This window comes from Leptonychotes weddellii, chromosome 5 (assembly GCF_054177405.1).
Source record: "Leptonychotes weddellii isolate Sample4059 chromosome 5, ASM5417740v2, whole genome shotgun sequence".
Taxonomy (NCBI): domain Eukaryota; kingdom Metazoa; phylum Chordata; class Mammalia; order Carnivora; family Phocidae; genus Leptonychotes; species Leptonychotes weddellii.
Window position 1 is genome coordinate 11,396,569 of NC_138373.1, and position 20,043 is coordinate 11,416,611.

General features: G+C 44.6%; 1 protein-coding gene across 5 annotated transcripts in view; it reads left to right on the plus strand.

The window, feature by feature from the left end:
- AUTS2 (activator of transcription and developmental regulator AUTS2) overlaps window positions 1–20,043 on the plus strand; it is a 1,062,127-nt gene that overhangs the window by 192,875 nt on the left and 849,209 nt on the right. The window lies entirely within an intron of this gene.

The following is a 20,043-nucleotide window of genomic DNA, read 5'->3' on the forward strand; positions in this document are numbered from 1 at the left end:
GGAGGGTCAGAGGGAGAAGCAGACTCCCTGCCGAGCAGGGAGCCCGATGCGGGACTCGATCCCGGGACTCCAGGATCATGACCCGAGCCGAAGGCAGCCGCTCAACCAACTGAGCCACCCAGGCGCCCCTAGACTTCTCTTGTATTTATTGCTCAGAAGAAAAAAAAATTCCGATGAGGAGAAAGAGTTCATATTCTGAGTGAGGCAAATGATCACAGTAGGGTGGTACAAGACTAGAGTGCAGCTGTAAGAGAATACCAGTGTGTGGACTAGAACATATGGCGGGGAACAAGGCTACGAAAAAGACACAGAGAAAATGGAAATTCTTCTGGGAGGTTTTTGTAAACCTATGTAGAGAAGGAACCCAACAACCTAGATCAGTTCACATCAGGTTGGGAGTCATCTTAAAAATTGCAGTAGCAATGAACTCTTTCCTCCTGAGACGAGCGTAGGAAGAAGAGCCAACTTTTATTTCCCTTAGGAAATGTAGATGTGATGCCCCCAGTGAGCACTAAGTTAATATTGGATGATGGCATTTCAGCAGCAGGGACAGATACTTTTCTTTTTCCTGACTGAATCCCACCAAGGTCTTCTTTTACCAGCTTCAGAGCCACAGAAGAAAGGACAAAATTCAAAATTTTGCTTCTTTTTAGGATATCCATTCAAAGGTTTAGGAGATGATATTGAAAATATAATAATGGTTTACATTTATTGAGTACTTCCATGTATGAGGTCTTGTTGTAAGGGCTTTACATGTGTTTAATCATAACTCCTTACACATTCTTAAGAGCTAGGTTTGTTATCTTCATTTTATCGTTCAAGAAACTCAGGCACAGAGCTAGTGGTTAAGCAATCTGCCCAAGGTCACACAGCTACTAAATGGAATTTAAACCAAGCATTTTCATTCCAGAGTCCTTGCCTGTAAATATCCTATCTTCCTGTACTCATCCATAGGCCTTTGCTTCCTTGTGCTTATAAGTTAAAGAATTATCATAGGTTAGCTGTTTATTACAATAAATTGTTTATCTGACCCTTCATCATATTTGGTCCCAGGAAGAGAAATCTCTGTTCCTCTTTAAAGAACTATTCTTACTGCACTTAGAATCTGGAAATTTTACATTTAAAATTAAATTTTGCATTTAAAATCAAGAAATATTTATTGTGTAATATACTGAATGTAAAATTAAATCTTGCACTTAAAATCAGGAAATATTTATCATGCAATATTTTTTTTTAAGATTTTATTTATTTGCCAGAGAGAGAGAGCAAGAGCAGGAACACAAGCAGGGGAGAGTGGGAGAGGGAGAAGCAGGCTTCCCGTGGAGCAGGGAGCCCGATGCGGGGCTCAGTCCCAGGACCCTGGGATCATGACCTGAGCCGAAGGCAGACGCTTAACGACTGAGCCACCCAGGCGCCCGTACAATATATTTTTTAAAGGTTTTATTTATTTATTTGAGGAGGGGGAGAGAGAGAAAGAGCACGAGGGGAGGAGCAGAAAGAGAGGGAGAAGCCGACTCCCCGCTGAGCAGGGAGCCTGATGTGGGGCTTGATCCCAGACCCTGAGATCATGACCTGAGCCGAAGGCAGACGCTTAACTGCCTGAGCCACCCAGGCGCCCCTACCATGTAATATTGTTATACCACTGAGTGTAAATTTTAGCTGGCCATTTAAAATATTTATAGCAACTGACCAGGACCAACTTGCTCTCATAATGTTTAGTTTCATGGACTCTCTGCTGTTTCCATAAAGCTTAAATTTAAGGGGTAGTGGTTGCAGAGTGGTACTGTGGAAATGGAGTCCTAAGTCTAATGACCTTGAATGAGATGAACACAATCTAATTTTATTTTTAGTTGTTTTCCTCCTTTTAACAAAGATCACATGAAATTGGAAACATCTGGGTTTTGTCACTATGGGTATTTATTTTTTATTGTAAATCACCAGGATTGAGATTTAAAATGTTGATTTCTAGGTATAATTACTTATATATGGCTCTATAACAAATTACCCTCAAATCTGTCCGCTTAAAACAGCAAACATTTGACTATGTCATGATTTCTGTGGGTCGGGAACTCCTGGGAGGTTCTCGCTCAGGTTCTTTCACGAGATTGCGGTAAGGGGGAGGGAGTGGGCTGGGCCTGCTGTCATCTGAATGGTTGACGGGGGCTGTAGAGTCCACTTCTGAGATGGCACACTCACTTGGCTTTTGGCAGGAGGCCTTGGTTTCTCACCACATGGACCTCTCCAAAGTGACTTCTTGACATGACATCTGGTTTCCCTGGAGTGAATGATTCAAAAGAGAGACAAATGACCTAATCTTGCAAGGCATAACTGTCACGTCTGCCACATTCTGTTAATCAGGAGTGAGTCACTAAGAACAGCCTTACTCAAGGGGAGTAGAATTAGGCTCCCCCTTGGAAGGGCAGAGTATTAAAGGATTTGTGGACATATTTTAATCACCATATTAGGCCTGACTCCACACCTACTATGTCAGACTCTCTCGGTGTGTTAATTTGCATTTTTAACACATTTGCCCAGATGATTTCTATGCACACTTAAAATAGAGAATCATTGGGTGTTCAGGTGATATTTGTTGAACGATTCAATCTGGAAGTAAATGAATACTATAATGCACTTTCCCGGTTTATTTAAGAAGCCAGAACCGTTTTTCACATATTTAGTGTTCTAAATATTTAAGGTTTATGCTTAGGCACTAAATCAGGTGCTAACTAGATAATATAGCAAACGATTTTCTTTGATTTCACTTTATCTGGATAGGCCCCTTACCTTTTGTTGCTCATCTGGCCACATGAGCCCACTCTAATTTAGCCTGTGGAGTTATAGCAGCTCCCCTCAGTTATATGTATATATATATATCCCAAACTGGACCTTAAGCTCACAGTTAGGAAGAAATTAAGTATATGACTGGTGGGGCAAGGCAAAAGGATATCCCTGAGTTTTTTGTCTCAAGATCCAGGGTGCATTGGGCAATGTCTAATGATCCTGTTTGGCTTGTTGGCTTCTGCAGCTGCATGCTTTCTGTTAGGAGAGATGAGGGGTGTAGACCAGGAGTCTGTAAAGAACGGTCAGGTGGCTCTGGAGCCCCTCTAGCTTGGACATCACTCCTTCTTGAATGTTAAAGGCTCTTGCTGGGCAATCAGGCCCCCTTCCCCTTCTCCATCATAGCCAGCATTTTCTTGCCTTCCCATCAGCATTACCTCTTAATCCTCTGAATTCTTGACTGCAGGGAATGTAGTTGGTTATTTCAGAGTGGAGGATGCACGTCATGGTGATACATAGCTCCTCTTCAGATCTATGTACCAGCTGCCCATCCACTTCCTTCCCTGCCCCCTCTAGTGAGGGAAGGCAGATAAATACAGATGCTCAGAACCTGGGTCTTACATTTTCTCAGAAATTCCTCAATTAGCAGAAGCACACAATAGGGGATAAAAACCCCAGAGAAGAAGTAGCACAACACTTCCTATGAGAGAGGCCTTTCCAGTGTGAGAGAACATTGCGCCTAGAGTCTGTGATCACACACTGGAACAGCCATATGATGGAACTGACATGCCCCAATAGGTACAACAGATTGTTCTGCTTGTAACCAATCAATACCGCAATTAACAAATATTTATTGAACACCTAGGAGGCACGCTAGTTCACACTGCCCTCATCAGCTATTTCTTAGAGTAATGCAGAGCCTCCCAACCCCTCTCTATGTCTTCCGGCTTGCCCCTGCCCCAATAAAATCAATTCTGTACATTGAAACCAGAATGGATTTTCCTAAAATATACAAACTTGACCAGGTCACTGACCTACTTAAAAAATGCTCAGGTTGATGATCAGCATCCAGATAAAGCCCACACTCCCTAGCGTGACTGAAGAGGTAGAATCATAATCTGACCCCTGCCTGACTCTGCTTCCCCACTGCTGCTGCTTCGGACACTCCCCACTCCACATGCCCCCAGGATGCCACTCTCTGGTGCCACGAGAGTGTCTAAGGGCACTGTCCTTAGCTTAGCGCAGTGCCTGGCCCATAATTAAGACCGAATAGTGGTTACTGTTGCAGTTATTAATGATGTTACGGAAAGCCCTTGCACATAGTAGCTGTTAAACTGAGAAACTCTTTCCTCCTTGGGCCCCCGTTTCTTTGCGAGGACTAATCACAGGAAGCGCTTGCTCAGAGTCTGATTTGTGGTGGGAGTGGCATTGGTGAAGATAGAGAAGAAGAGTTTTGAGAGAAGAAGAGTAGGGGATTACATTAAAAAAGGGTTATGTGGGGCGCCTGGGTGGCTCAGTTGTTAGGCGTCTGCCTTCAGCTCAGGTCATGATCTCCAGGTCCTGGGATCGAGCCCCGCATCGGGCTCCCTGCTCAGCGGGGAGTCTGCTTCTCCCTCTCCCTCTCCCTCTCCCCACTGCTCCTACTCTCTCTCTCTCTCTGTATCTCTCTGTCTCAAATAAATAAATTAAAAAAAAAAAAGGGTTATGTGTTTGCCTGTGATCTTCCAATTAGAACATGATAGCATCCTTCCTTGGAGGGATGACAGTGGTGTGGGGTTCAGAAGAAACTGACAGCCTGACTGTGGGTAAGTCACTGCTTTCTGAGTCTCTGTTAGTTCATTTCTGCAGTGGGTTTGTCATTAGAGTTAGCTCAGGTAACTTTTTCAGAACTTTTTGAGGACTAGACAGCGTACTGTGAAGGTGACAATATTACACTGTCCTATAATTCACAGCATGTTAAAGAAACATCTTTTAAAGCAAGATTGTTATCCTTACGTATAACTGATGCTGAAGCATACATATAGGCCCCTAGAGATGGAGGTGGCTCACACGTTAGAGTTGCACATCCTGGAAGCATCTCTCATCTTTCCCTCATGCCTTCTGCATCTCTCATTTGATAAGAGCTCAATAGTTCTCTGTAGTTTCTCAGTAGTTCTCTGGCCAGTGTTTTTACTCCACACTACTCTCCACACTGCTGAGTTACCTTCATAAAAGCAATTTGAAGGGCCTCGTGGGAAGAATATTTAAGCATGGACTCATGGATTTGGGAAGAATGGATTGAAATGCAGAACAAATTAAAATTTAACCTAACACTCAGCATTCCCACCTGTGATCTGGGGCTCATGTGGCCACCCTCTTGCATCACTGTGAGGTGGAAGAAGCACCTGAGGATACCTAGCATGTGCCTGGTTTGTGATCGACCTGTAACAGCCCTTTGTTTTTTATATGGGCACCTGAAATGGTTCCCTAGTGTCCCCGGAATATCCAAACGCAAGGTCTTCAGTCAAGGAGGGGCCGCCACAGACTGGCTCTAAGCCTTCCGCTTTCTGATCTTATTTGTACCCCATTACCTCTAAACTCCCCCTCCCCTTATCCTCCAGACTCAAAGCCCTTCAGGTGGTTTTTCAGTTACGCATAGCCTTACCTTTTCTCTCGCTTGTGCCTGTGGCCCTGCTGGGCCTGCTATCTTAATACCTTTCCCAGGCCTAAGGGAGTTGAAGGTCCAATCCATGTTACAGCTTTTCCCAAAACCACCCCTCCCTGCCAGGTGGGATCAGTCCTTCATTCCCTGTTCTCCCAATGAATGTTGTTTTACTTCTATTATAGCTCTTATCACAGTCTGCCTTGTAGCATAGTCATTTCTATGTGTTTTCCCCTCTGGATTCAGAGCCCCTGGAGGGCAAAGACTCTTGTTTTATTTTGTGCTGTATTTTCCCACCCCCACAGTGCCTGGTGCAGTAGGGGTTTAATAAATACTGCTTGAATCAATGCATGAATGAAATTGTCTCTCCTAGTCCTGTTTGCAATGCTGTAATGCAGACCAGGTGAATGTAGAATTTTGGCTTAGTGGATTTAGTTTAGCATAGGAAAGGAGTTTTCCAAGAAGCAGTTCTGGCTTTGAAAACAGAAATTGCCTTTAATCTTGTGGAAAACACATGGCAGCCCTCTCCATAATAGTCTCAATTACAGGAGAGCATCGTGTTACTGTAAAAACACAAATAAATAAACCCATGACAATACTGTGTTTGGGAGATAAAACCACATAAAAGCCGTCTTTCCCCAACTCTCCAGCATGATAATTAAGGTCTTTCTGGAAGAAAAAAAAACAACAACATAAAAACCCCAAACCCCAAACCAAAACACACTAGCAAAGAACAAGTGATACTATGCTTAAAAACACTTCTTGTACTTGACAAGGTGGGAGAGGGGGGCTACATTTTTCATCCAGCACAGGTACATGGGTTCTCGCAGCTTTTGCCAGACACGATGCTGTATGGATTGCATTGCATGATAAATTTGGGCATTAGGGTTGCCAAAGATGGGAATACCTGCAGGGCAGAGAGGGTCACCTGGAAGGTGGTGCTGTGAAATTTGTCTGCCACGCTTTGTCCGAACATTTCATGTTCTTCTAAGGGCAGGATCTCTGTTGGCTCAGGGAAGCCCTAGGTGAGTCTATATCTCTGTGGGCTATAGCTTTCAACTAGATTTCATTTATGGATCCCCATTTGAACGTTTGCTTGTCTCTTTTTAACTCTAGGCTTCTGGATCCAGGTTCTTTTGAGGGTAGAGTAGGAATGATTTTGTCAGCCACTTAGGGCTAAAACCAGACTGAACAGAGCCCAGCTACTTCTCATCATCTCCATTGCCACCCTCCCTAGGCTGAGCCACTGTCGTCTTTCACCTGGAATGCCCCAGCTGATCTCTGCTCCTACTTTTGCCTCCTTGCAGAGTGTTCTTCAAGCAGCCAGAATGGCCCTTCTAAAATGTACTTGAGATCAGATCACTCCCCAGTTCGGAGTCCTCTAGCTAGTCTCCCATTTCACTAAGAATGCAATTCAGAAACTATAGTTACCATGGCCTACATGATACTGCATGATCTGGAACCTTCCATCTCATTTCCTGCTATCCCCTCCATTAATGCTCTCTGACCCTTGAACTTGTTTGCTGTTCTTAAGCCAAGCCAAGCATTCTCAATCTCACAGCCCTTGCATTACTGTTCTCTTAGCTTGGAACATTCTGTCCCCAGAGGTACATGCGGTTCATGCCCCCACTTCATTCACCTCTGCTGTGAGTCACCTCTTTGGGAAGGTCCTGTCCACCTGTGTCCCCGGTGCTAGAGCAATGCCTTGGCATATGGCAGGCACTTAGGACATCGTTATTGGAAGTGTAAGCATTGGCCGTCAAGTCTAGGAGACTCGGAGGGAGAGTGTGGTCTACAAGGACAGGGGCTCTAGCATCAGATGTCAGGTCAGGCTGGATTTGCTCATCCTTCTCCATTTGGTAGATGTTTTACTTTGGGAAAATTATTTAACTTTCCCCTACTAGATAAACGAGATTATGCCTACCACATGGGATTGTTTTGAAGAGTAAGTCAGATAATGTTAGTGAAGTGCCTGGCATTGTGTCAGATAAACAGATTAGAGCTTTCTAATTGTTAATTCCTAGACATCCTACTTTCCAGTTGTGGAGGCCTGTTATATGGGATAAGGGTAGTGTCTAAAAATGGTTGACCTTGGTATGTAATTCTCACGTAACCTGTAAGTAGCTGTGAGTGCATTTAAAGCACCTAGCCCTATGCTTGACATATGTTAGGCCTTAATAAATGTCCAGGTCTTCTTACTTTTAATCATCAGACTCAGAAACTACTGAAGTGCAGGGTGTCAGCCGGGGCAGCTCCATGGGCACGTAGGGACTTTGGTAAACAGAAAAAGGGAGAAGTCAGCAGCTGGGCTGGGGGCGGTTCACGGTCCTGCTTGTGGTTCAACAGGGACTGCATTTATGAAAATGGCAATTGAGCCCAGGCAATTGAGACTTTGGGCTGTGCCAGCAAGTGTGGTATTTCCATTTACATCCTCAGAGTAAGTACAATTTCACCATTATTCCTTTGAGGCTCTCCTTGCCAAGAAAAACCCATTGTAAATTTCTGGTTTAAAGATTCTGCAGTTTTAAGGAGTCGTACTTTTTGTTGCTTTAACGTTTTCTTGGCAGCATACATTTTAAGCCCCACTGGTCTACCTTGTAAATACTATACAAATGTTGTGAAAAGCTGAACGGCGTCACTTGTTTTCCTGAGTTCCTTATAGGAAATGGTGATGCTTCTGCCCCCGCCTGCTACTTCTCCTGGGTTTCTGCTTAGGCATTTTGGAGTGAAAAAGTGGGGGAAAGAAGATATATTGTCAGCAAAAGATGGAAGCTGTATTCACAAGAGCGTTTTGGAGACAGGGTTGGGTTAGGCTGGAGAGAAAAGTGTGTGGCTGTCAGGGTGTCCGTGTGACGTGGACCCATTGTATGGAACCCTCCCGCTGGACCCGTGGCCAGCTCCCAGCCAGGCCACCCGGGTGCAGGCTTCTGAAGCAGAGAGCCCTGCACAGTCTGGAGCCTCTCTAACCCAGTGTACTGAATAGGACTCCAAAGAATAGGAGCCGTGTTCCCTTTGTCACCTACAGCCCTGCTTTCAGCCCGCATAGTGAATGTGCACTTGGGGGCTCAATTGGCACTTGGAAGAATTTGCAGGAACTTTGTGTGTGCTCAGTGTGTGCCCAGTGGCACGGGGGGAGTGGAGCGTGCACTCTGGAGATGTCTGGGGGCTGTTTCTTGCAGAGGAGGGGGTGCCCTCTTTATGTTGCAGGGTCTGCCAAGAATGTGCCGCCCTTGACAGTGTTGTGGTCAACAGGAAAAGCATTCATGGCATCTTAATGAAAGGCAGCAGTTCCTTTCTTCAAGAATAATAGGCATTCTTTTTTTGAGCTAGGTCCCTTTTTAGAGATGGAGAGAGAAGCCAATTATTTTTCAGTTAAAATTTATTTTTTTAAACAGTGATACCTCAGTTGCAAATTACCCCCGCTTTGCCATAGAGACATTTACAGCTAGTCTTCTGACATGGTTTTAAGCTGCCATCTTCTAGAATAATCAAATGATCTGCCACCATGTGATAAGGCATCAAAGACCTCTGTATCACATCTGTATAGCTGATTTGCTTTCCTCTGTAGGTAGAAAGTGGATGTTTTCTGAAAAAGAATAGCTTTATCCTGCATCTTCCACATAGTCAAACATACCTCTTTTTACTGAAATTGGGGAGTTTTCTCCTGTGGGTGGGATAATACATCCTTAAGAGGGAGTTTGATAAGGGAGAATGTTGTCAAGTTGAAAGGATCGAGGTTTTTGAAGCACCAGTCTGAAAGTCATCTTTGGGTGATATATCTTTTCATTGGAAAGAAACAAGATCAAGACAAGTAGTTTTTAATGTGCTGGAGGAAATGCTCTGCTCTGTTTCTCATCTTCTCCGGACTTCTTTACAGTCTTTTTTTTTTTTAATAAGTGGAACTTGGCATTATGACCTCCACATTTCAGCTGTGCATATGTTCTGTGTATAAATGGTGAAAGACAACAGAGCCATTCCTATTTTTCACACTGTTTACTCCAGGAGGCCCCTATCAGTAAATGACTTCCTGTCGGAGGCAGTAATTTATGTTTGGGCTTGGGTACTGTCAGTCTGAAACTAGCCAAGAGGTCATGCTATCTGCTGCACAGTTTCCTAGTGAGAAGATGGGCCAAGCCTTTTGCCTCTGAAATCCGAGTACCACGGAGGTTTGGGGATGGAGAGGTGTCCGTTTCTGAGTAAAGCCGTTAACTGTGGCGACAAGCTTTCTCCTCAGGAGACGGATTATGCTGACATCTCAAAGCTTTATTTTCTAATGGTCATTAAAAGGAAGGAGGGAAACATTTTTGGTCATCTGTGTTCTGGCACGGTGCTGGGTACTTTAACATATATTAATTCATATAAATTCCACTAAATTCTAGTAGAACTTAGATAATTCTATCAGCCCCTGGAAATTAAAACACCCCCTCCCCTTCCGCTCTTCCCCACCCAGACATATTAGAAGTATATTAGCAGATTAAGCCAACCTGGGGTTGGTACTTTCCTTTAGTTGTTAAACTCAGTTATTCTGGCTAAGACCAGATTTTTTGTGAGGCTGGAACTGAAACTTGAGTGGTGTTGATCGTGTGCTGGAAATGAAGGGCAGCTTCACACAGGAAGCTTCTGCGTGTTGGTCGCGTGCTCTGAGGCTCCTGTGCATGACACTCCCAGCTGCTGTCAGACGTGCCCTTTTGCTCCATTCTGCCTAGTGTCAGAAGTCTTGTGGTACTAATCGTGGATCTTTGTAAAGGGCTCACTTTTGACCCAGTTGACTGATAATTGTAGTGCTTTACAATTTACCAAGAGCTTTCACTAGTATTTGCTCTTCACATCAGAATTATAAGATAGGTTTTATTATTCCCATTCATTTTGTAGATAAAGAAAATGAGGGCCAAAGAGATTATGAATCAGCTCTGGTGTCCTACCCAGTAAATGACAGAGCCAGGATTCTAAGCCAGGACGTCTTCCTCCAAATCCACTGCTGCTTTGTACTGCAGTTACTTTTGTGTTCAAAGTATGTCATTCACTCATCTGTTCGGGAGGTACTGGGTTGGCATGGGCTTTGAAGGCTGACAGCTTTGTGACCTTGGGTAACATGGAGTCTCAGTTCCCTCATCAGTAAAATGATGAGAGTAATAGTAGTAGGCTGTTGTGAAATGCTGTGTACACAGTAAATACTAGGTAAATGTTTGCCATTCTTCCTGCTCCTCTCCTCCTCTCTATCATCATCATCATCATCATCATCGGCTTACTCTCATCTGTTACCAGGGAGACAAACTAGGATGGACTTCGCTATTGAGAATCACTAGTTCTGATGTGAGAAGCAAACATGACACTAGAAAACCAACAATTGTGTGGCATGCTGAGACCTGAAGTATGATAAGGATGCTGGGGAAGCTTAGAGGAAGGAACACTTGTGCCTTTAATTGCCAAGAACCCAGCTCTGTAAGAGCTTCACTCCCGCATTGGTAACATTCCTATTTGGGGCGCCTGGGTGGCTCAGTTGGTTGAGCGACTGCCTTCAGCTCAGGTCATGATCCTGGAGTCCCGGGATCGAGTCCCACATCGGGCTCCCTGCTCAGCAGGGAGTCTGCTTCTCCCTCTGACCCTCCCCCCTCTCATGTGCTCTCTCTCTCATTCTCTCTCTCAAATAAATAAATAAAATCTTAAAAAAACAACAACAACAACAAAAAAAACATTCCTATTTTATTCATTCCTTGCTGAAGGCATTGTTTAATGTACCAGGTCTTACGGGCATTTTGTGTACATCCTATGTGAGGGGGGAAGGAGAAATAGAATATATTTGGCTTTGGGAGTCTTGGGGTTATTTGGGGAAATCAGGCCTGTATTTAACAATTGGAGGACTTTCTAGGACAAAGTGGATTCCGTTGCTTTGGTGTGCTGTGTTCCGTGTGAGTGCCACAGGAAAACCAGATGTGGGTGGGTTCCTGTGGGTTGGTGAGTGTTCCGGACTTTGAGGTGGAGGGCCTGGAGTTGGACCTGAAAGAACTTAGAATTCGGATTAAGAGTTGCAGAAGGGCAGAGAGCCTGAGCTGAAGTGGAGTTGTGAGGCAAACCACAGCCTGGCCAGACTGGAGGGGAGAGGTGGGTGGTCCAGGAGGCAGATGCCACTCTATTCCTAACAGGAGAACCTGCCTCTGGACCGCAAAAGGATACACGTAGCCCATTCCCACCCTCAGTGCAGCCATAATAACATCTTTGTGTTCATCATGACGTTTCTGGTCATTTGGCTGGAGACAAAAACCTAGAGAGACCTACAGCATGGGCACTGGGTCTGAGTGGGTCTGTGAACAGCAACCTAGCTGCAGCCTTTTTGTTTGTGAGCTGTTTGCCTGCATTTAAATGCCATTTACATACGGAGCTGTCAGAGTTGAGTTGGCCCATGATTATTCCTTGATGTATGTTGGGGGGAAAAAAAAAGGAAGAATAGAAAACCCTGGCTAATGAGGAGCTGGGTTCCCTTTCTCCACTGATGACAGCTTCCTTTCTGATCTGATGGTCCGTCAGAAACTAAGGTGGTGTGCGACTGTGGGGTTATGTCCCCGCTGAAGCCGTCTTTCCCTCAGAGTTGTAATTGATTGGGAGACCTGTCACTTGTTATGCTGATGCTGTGCAGATTTTTGTGTGGCTGCCGGCCAAGAGAGTTTTAGGACAGCATCTGATTGGGTGCAGGTTGCGGCAAAAGCGATAATAAATAGAGAGCTGGTGAGGGTAGATTTTGATTGACCCGAGATTGTATATTATTAAACTGAGTCTGCATGTACATGTCAGTTTATGAAGAACCAGACCCATAATCCAACTTAGGGCTGTGGCAGTTTGGGTTTATTAAATGTGCTTTATATCACTATTAATATTGAGCAGAGAGGAATATCTGTAATCTTTTAATCTATGCAATAATGGTTTGGAGGGAGATTACCAGACACATTGGACTATTGTTTGCCTATAATTGTATTCAGAACTCTTCGAAGCATTGATTTGTTTCTGGCATACTGATTTGGCTCAACAATCTCATAAAGCTCTTTTATAGTCCTCTTTGCTTTGGATTTTCCAAAAATAATTGGAGAATAATAATAATGTAGCTGGCGATAAAGAAGGGAAAGCTTGAAAGCAAATTTTCAGCCAAGTGGATAGCCATAAACATCTTCTGTGCTCATAAACACCTGGGTCTGCGACCTTTGTGTTTATAAGATATTTATTGCCTCATGGGCTCTCTGCTTGGGGGTTATCACTTCAGTGCCTTGTAAAATTTGATTGTTTAGTGAGTAGATTCTGAATTTTTGCTGAGTAGGGAAAAAGTATCCCTCTCCCTAGTTTTCCTTGGGAACAACGGATCTGCCCACAAGGGCAGATCTCACCCAGTACAGAAGCAGAGAGCTGGATGGTGCTGGAGTTCCATGGTGGAGACAGACGGTGAGACCCATCAAGGGCACCTTTTGTACTTAATTAAGTGGCTTTTAGTGGAAATAACTTTTGAATGGAAGCCAGTGGGGCAACACATTGAATAAACCCAGGGAGTGAGGATGTGTTTTCCCTTTTAAGTAGAGATGAAGTTTTTGATCCAAATCAGGGAACCTTTCTTAGCCTCGTTACCACCTTTTCACCCTTTCTTCCCATTTCCACAACAGGCCTGAGGAAATGAGCCAGAGAAATGGTCTCCAAGTTCAGTTTCACGGACTTTAATAAGAAGGTATGATTAAGTGCCGCAGAGGTACGGATAGTTGCCTTCCGTCTTCAGTGGTTCTTGAAACATTTCTTCAGGAAATTCTAGGCACCCTGTCAACCATTATCTTCCCCCTGCTGCTGTTGCTTGATTATTCCTGACGGAAACCATCGGATCTCTCAATGTGACAGCTGTGCTGGGATGCCAGCTTCGTGCCACACGCGGTGGGGGGCAGGCATATGGGGGGAGTTACCAAGAAGCAGCCATCTTCAGAGAGCCTTACTACCACTAAAGCATGAGCCAGTCTTGAGGTGTATAGGACCCATATTTATCAAAGGAGACTGTTCTGGGGTGCCTGGGTGGCTCAGTTGGTTAAGCAACTGCGTTCGGCTCAGGTCATGATCCCGGAGTCCCGGGATCGAGTCCCGCATCGGACTCCCTGCTCAGCGGGGAGTCTGCTTCTCCCTCTGACCCTCCCCCCTCTCATGTGCTCTCTCTCATTCTCTCTCTCTCAGATAAATAAATAAAATCTTTAAAAAAAAAAAAAAAAAGAAAATGGTCAGGAGGGCGCCTGGGTGGCTCAGTTGGTTGGGCGACTGCCTTCGGCTCAGGTCATGATCCTGGAGTCCCGGGATCGAGTCCCGCATCGGGCTCCCTGCTGAGCAGGGAGTCTGCTTCTCCCTCTGACCCTCCCCCCTCTCATGTACTCTCTCTCATTCTCGCTCTCTCAAATAAATAAATAAATCTTAAAAAAAAAAAAAAAAGGAGACTGTTCTACCTAAGACGTAGTTTCTTGTCCCGTGAGGTTAATTGCTGCTGCATTTCATGGAGTTTATGAGGTGTGCGTTCCTTTGCCCTGCTCCAATCAGGTGGTATTGCCTGGAAGCAGTATGAGCACAAGATTGGCTCAGAACTGCTGCTGCCGTGGCACTCCACAGTGGACCTTGCCGGGGGTAGAGAAGAGAAAGCCTCATGCAGTGGCACGAGGGAATGAGATGCAAAGGCAGGCAGTCGGGCAGTAGAGATGGTTATCAAACCCCTACTCCGTGCTTAGCTGTATGAAATACGAAAGAAGTGTGAGTTCCAGACCCCAAAGGTGCATTCCATCCAGCTGGGGAAAGAGAAGGGTCGGTCAGTGGTTCTGCATGTGTGGTGCCCAGAAAACTTGCATCACATCCTCTGGGAACTTGTTAGAGTTGCAGATTCTGAGGTGTCTCCTCAGAACACGGGTAAAGTTTGAGAACCTTTGCTTTAGGTTGACTGCTTCTTGGGGAGTAAATTCAAGGCACATGGAATTAAGGACTGCTTGCTTGTAGGGCACAGGAAAGGAAAGAAGCATGTACCACAGGATGCTGAATCCAGCTGTCACCTCCCTGTGAAAGGGGTCAGAGGAGGGGGGGAGCCGTGGGACATCAAGGCAGGACCTCCTGGGAGAGGGAGTACGGGGCCGGGTTTTGAGGAATGAATAAGAGAGAAAGAGGGCGAGCAGCATAAATGAGTGCATATATGATGGTGAGCCTTCTGTCCCTTCAGAGAGCTTCGCTAAGTATAGGGAGAACACGAACTCACAAACCCTAGCCAAGAAAAATAAATGTAAAATCAAGTACCGAACTCAGGCCGTTTTGTGAAGAAGAAAAGAACGATTCCTCACAAGTTGAATTTTAGTGAGTTCATCTCTTTTATGACCTCTGGCAGGGGCCCAGTTAATTGGGGCCAGGGATCTCGCACCTGGAGAGGCTTCAGAAAGTGAGGATCTCAAGAGGAGGATTTTATTTGCCTAAGGCCACTGCTTTCAAAGTGGGAGGCCTGTGGTGCTCAGGAAAAAGAGCGGTAACTGTGTGTAAGGATGAGCTGCCTCCGCAGGAAAAGTGCCCAGCGTTTTGTAAAGTGTGTTGTGTATCCTGGAGAGAGGGATATGGGATCTCAAGTGGGGGGTGGCGGTGGATCCAGAGGAGTGGGGATATGAGGAAATAGAAATTTAAGTCTTTTAAGTTTTTGTTTTCCTTTGAAGGCAGAAAAGAGCCACTGAAATTTATCACACAGGGAAGTAACGTGATTAGAGTTCTGTTTCATGAATCTAGTTAGAGGGGCATCAGTGACTGGAGGGAGGTAGGTAAGTTAGGAGGCTGTTCTCATTGGAAGAATGAGAGGTGACAGGACTTTGAATTAGTGCAGTTCTACAAAAATGGTGTGAGCAGCAGGAGGGAGTCATGGTGGTTGAAAGTGGAAGGGAAGAAACGGGGGGCCAGCTGTTGTGCTGGGGTCTTCCACAGGTGGTTTAATAAACTTCTTACCACTGCCATTGTAGATCTTCACCATCACCATTTTAATGATACGGAGGTTGATTTTTTTTTAGAAGGTCCAAAGGCTATGTGGCTAGAAGTGGCAAATTCAAGATTTGACTCACATATGTCTGCCTGAAAAGCCTGTGCCTTTTCTGCTGTGGATGCTAAACTTTGACAAAGAGAATGATACAGTTTGTTTAGAATTGGGCAATTGCTGATCTTGGCAGAAGTCTTGACGGATGGGAGGAGGTGTTAAGAAAAAGGGAAACAGCAGCATAGAACATTAAAGTTCCTTTGGTGAAACTATATCTTAAAGAGCTTCAGCGCAGGACACCTAGAATCTCGCCCCACCCAAAGGTGGACACAAGGGCTGTGCTATTTTATTGACCAGTGATCCGGAAGACATTTGAAGATGGAGTCTTTGATCCAATATCTGCCTAAGCAGTTCTGTGAATCCCGGTCCCACGAGAACGTACACAAGGCTCCTTTTATGCTTTGGTGTGAAGGTTGCAATTTTGACTTTACAAGGCCCTGTTGATTACTCCGGCTCACGTCCTGCAAAGGTCCCCATATTCTGCAAAGGACAAAACTGAGTCTAAAATGAAATCCTAGGGTGATGGGAGAGGAAAGACTATAGCTAAACTGGGACTTTGAGTTGTTTAGTCTAAGCTGTTTTTATTTATTTATTTATTTTTAAAATAGGCTCCATGCCCAGCGTGGAGCCCACCACTGGGTTTGAACTCACAACCCTGAGATCAGGACCTGACCTGAGATCAAGAGTCTGACGACGCTTAACCTACTGAGACACCCAGGCACCTCTAAGCTATTTGTTTTTATCTACGCCTCCCTGCAAGCATATTGGTATTTAGCAGTGTTAGGAGATAAGTGGAACCATTGGCCTGTCTCCACACCTGAATCTCCTTTTCAGCAACTCTCTTCTCCCCCACTGTCTTTTCTCAAGCCCACCTTCTCAGGTGTGATGTGCTGCTATATCAGACTTGCTCCCCTCTCCTAAGTAGAAGCTGCAGAGACACAGTGTTGGGTGTCAGGTTACACCTGGAAATGAGACTGTAGCTGACTTGCTGTTGGATTAGGCTGCATGGCTCATTGAGTCTGAACTCCACTCTGTGTGGACTCTCGGGGAGGCCTGGGGAATTTGTTTAGGTAAGGAGCCCGTGTGTTGAACTGTGTGTCAGCAGCGATGAAAAGATGCCTAAACTTACGTGTCCTGTAGCAGCTAACGTCCAGCAGCATGGTCTCTCAGCAAATGAGTAGATTGTTCCTGCTCTTAGTACAGATCTTCTCCATTTACTGGTTTGTGTTCGTAGCTGTTCACTGCGGTTTTTATTAGGGGGAATTCACACGTCAAACTAATTCTGTTGTGCTAGGCCGAGTATCAACAGGTTTCCTTACATTGGGGATCACTTCAGCGCATGCTCAGCTCCTGCCACACGGTATCCTGATGCTGACATTTACTTATGCGTGAAAGGAAGCATTTGGTAAATACTGGAGAAGTTTATGATTGCTAGGTGGAAAAAAAAGGGCAGGAGGGTCCCAGTTACACATAAAAGTGTTCCCGAAGAACAGTGACGGACAAATGGGCGTGTAGAGTATCGAAGTGATGCTGTTAGGTACCTTCAGAGGAATTGAAAATGATGTATTCTGAAGAGATGGCCTGACTTCAAGTCCTACCTGTGTGATTTTGACCAAGACCTTTTTTCTCTCTGCCTCAGTTTTTCATCTGTAAAATAGGGCTAATACTACCCACCTCACAGAGCTGTTGTGAGGATTTAGTGACATAATAATTCATGTTTAGTGCTTAGCTTATTCACTGAATATACTCAGTAAACCACTAATAATTACGACAGTTATGTAATACATCATCATTCTTATTGTTTGTGGGAACTGGTAACTCCGGGTTAGTTGTGACAGAAGTGTAAATTCCGTAGGAACAGAAAGAAACCAGTGCTGCATTTCTTTCTCCTGGTCTTGGCTGCATTGTCTGCTCTTTCCATCAGTTCCATCTTACCTCAGTTCAGGGAACCTGCCTTGTGGACAGGCCACTTGAGCACCTCTGTTTGCTTTGAACACCTTCACCTTTCCCTTTTTGATCAGGCCATGGAAAGGGAGCAGTCAGCTCAGGATGTGAACATTCGGCATTTCCAGTGGCCATAGTTCTTACTGTGGCTCAACTTTGTAAATTTGGGGTAGTTCCTGGTGAAATTGAGCTTTGCAACTTCTTATGTATGTGTGTATTTCCTGATCTGCTTTGGAGGACTGTTGAACGCTGCGTCTATCTTAGAGCTTGTGAAATGAGACTTCACATGAGGAGTCTAAAATAAAAAAAAACAGTGTTAGCAGGTTGAACCTTAAGCCGAAGACACATTGCTACATTCTGGTACCTCCTTTCCACTGCTGATTTTGTATGGATAGGAACTTAAATTCAGGAAATATGTTTACTGATGCATATTTCCTGGGCTACTAGAAATACCTCTCTTTACCCAGTGAATACAGCTTCCTTTAAGCTTTACACAGTTTTCTCTTTGTAATATTCATTTTTGTGACATATATGAACAAGGCCACCTTTCCTTTAACAGTTTCAGACCTCCTCTGTTAAATGGATCGCTGCCATCTGCTGATATAAGAGAAATCTGAGACAGAAGCACCTGAAACAGTGGCTGGCTCTCAACTCTGGAGTCACATTAGAATCACTTAGGGAGCTTTGAAAGAATCCCAGTGCCTGGGCCACCATTCCAGATGTTATTACGTAGTTGCGCTAGTGTGGTGTCTGGACACTGGCATTTGAACAGCATTCCTCAGGCGATTCTAGTGTCTGACCATATTGAGAACCACTAATCTGAAAGGTTTTTTGATGAAAGATCCAGTGGAATGAGAGCGGTTCTTGTTTTTTCCAGCAGTAGTCCTGCTGTCTTCCATTACAGAGCTCATTTTGACAGCGAGCAGAGGGTGGCAACTGTCTTCCCTGTCTCTGAATCCTCTGCAGCCCGCCTAGTGCCAGGCATATACTAGCTGCTCCGTGCCACCCCTCCCCCACCGCATGTGTTCTGGATGACTAAAGTAATGGAATGGAGCCCAGATTTACCAGCTGGTCATTTTTACTTAATCCCTGAGCCTTTTCGTTTCTGTGGTTCATGAGGGAGCAGGTCCACAAGCAGATACTTTTATTGTTCCAGGAGGAGAAAGACACCTAGCTTTGAAATGCTTGAATCATAAAACTGATCTTTGGTCAAAATAGCAGAGGCCTGCTGTGTACAACAAAAATTGTCAGGTAAAGGGGTCATACAGGTCGTGCCATTCGTTACCTTGTTAAGCACCCAGTTCTTACTAGTGTTGTGGGTTCTGGACACCAAATGCAAATGGGTTCTCTGTTGCCCAATTTTGCGCAGGGGAACTAGGGCCTCTTTTTCTTCTTCTTCTTTTTTTTTTTTCCTCTCTCCTTTTTGGATAGCCCAGATTGCATCAAGGCCTACAGCTCATAAAGAGAGAATTCTATGGAACACTGGGGAACATGGCTTGGGAATTTGATAAATTGTTATTTTTTGGTTTTGTAGATTGAGCAGTATCAAGCATGTATTAAGTAAGAGAAGACTTCTGTGGTCAGTGCTTTATATAGTTTAGTGTTAATTTTCTATCCAGAGGTTGTTTTAATCCCTCTCAAGGCTGTAGATTAACAGGGCAGGTCCTTACATTTAAGACTGGGGTAGAGTGACCTGGCTTAGGTGATAGAGCTGGGCCTTTGAATGCAAAATCCTTCAGTACACTGAGCTTTGGGTAGTGCTATTGCTTGGATGAGAACATCCTATAAATGTGACTAATGGCATCTCAAGTTTCTGTTTGTCCCAGTTATTGTGGTTTGAATCCTTTGTTTGCATTTGTATGTGCTTGCTTGTGTGCATGTATGTATGTGTGTATCTCCATTATTATTAAGCATCTTGTCATTTGGCTTTGCAGAATGCAGTTGATAGCTGGAAATGTACATTTGACGTAGTCAAGAGAGTGGCATCTTTTATTAACAATTGTGAGTTTTGTCCTGCCAAGGAGCTACTTTCACTTTAGTGTAAGGGTGACTATTCACGTCTAGTATTTTATTTCTAGGTAAAGTATTTTTCTCAGCCTATATTGTTTGCTTAGAATGATAACGTTGAAAGCTTAATATATTCAGTTTTAGAAGATGAAATTTTTCTGGGGTGGTTTGCGGTTGTTTTCATTCATCCAACAAGTTACGGAGTGCTTACTGTGTGTCAGGTGCTCTTTACCTTTACTTCCATCTTCAGGAAATCTAGAATAAAAATAAAACTGCACATATGTTAAGGAAGAAAGAGTCTACACCCATTTAGCTTTGGTTCTTTTTCACACCAGTTTGGCTATTGAGCTTTATTGATTTCTTGACTTTTGGGAGATAGTATTTCCTCAACCCACTTGATAGGCCCAGGGTAGGAAGTGCTTTCCTTGCTCCCCAGAAATATCTCACGGAGAGGTACGTGTGGCTGCCGGAATTTTGAAAAGAGCCCCACATGGAGCCGCCTGGGCTGTGTGCTATGTCATTCCATTCTGCTGTTCTCTCTCTTCCCTTTCACCCCCCACCCCCACCCCAAGCAGAGCCTCTCTTTGCTCCTTGGTTCCTATATGCCAGAGAGATT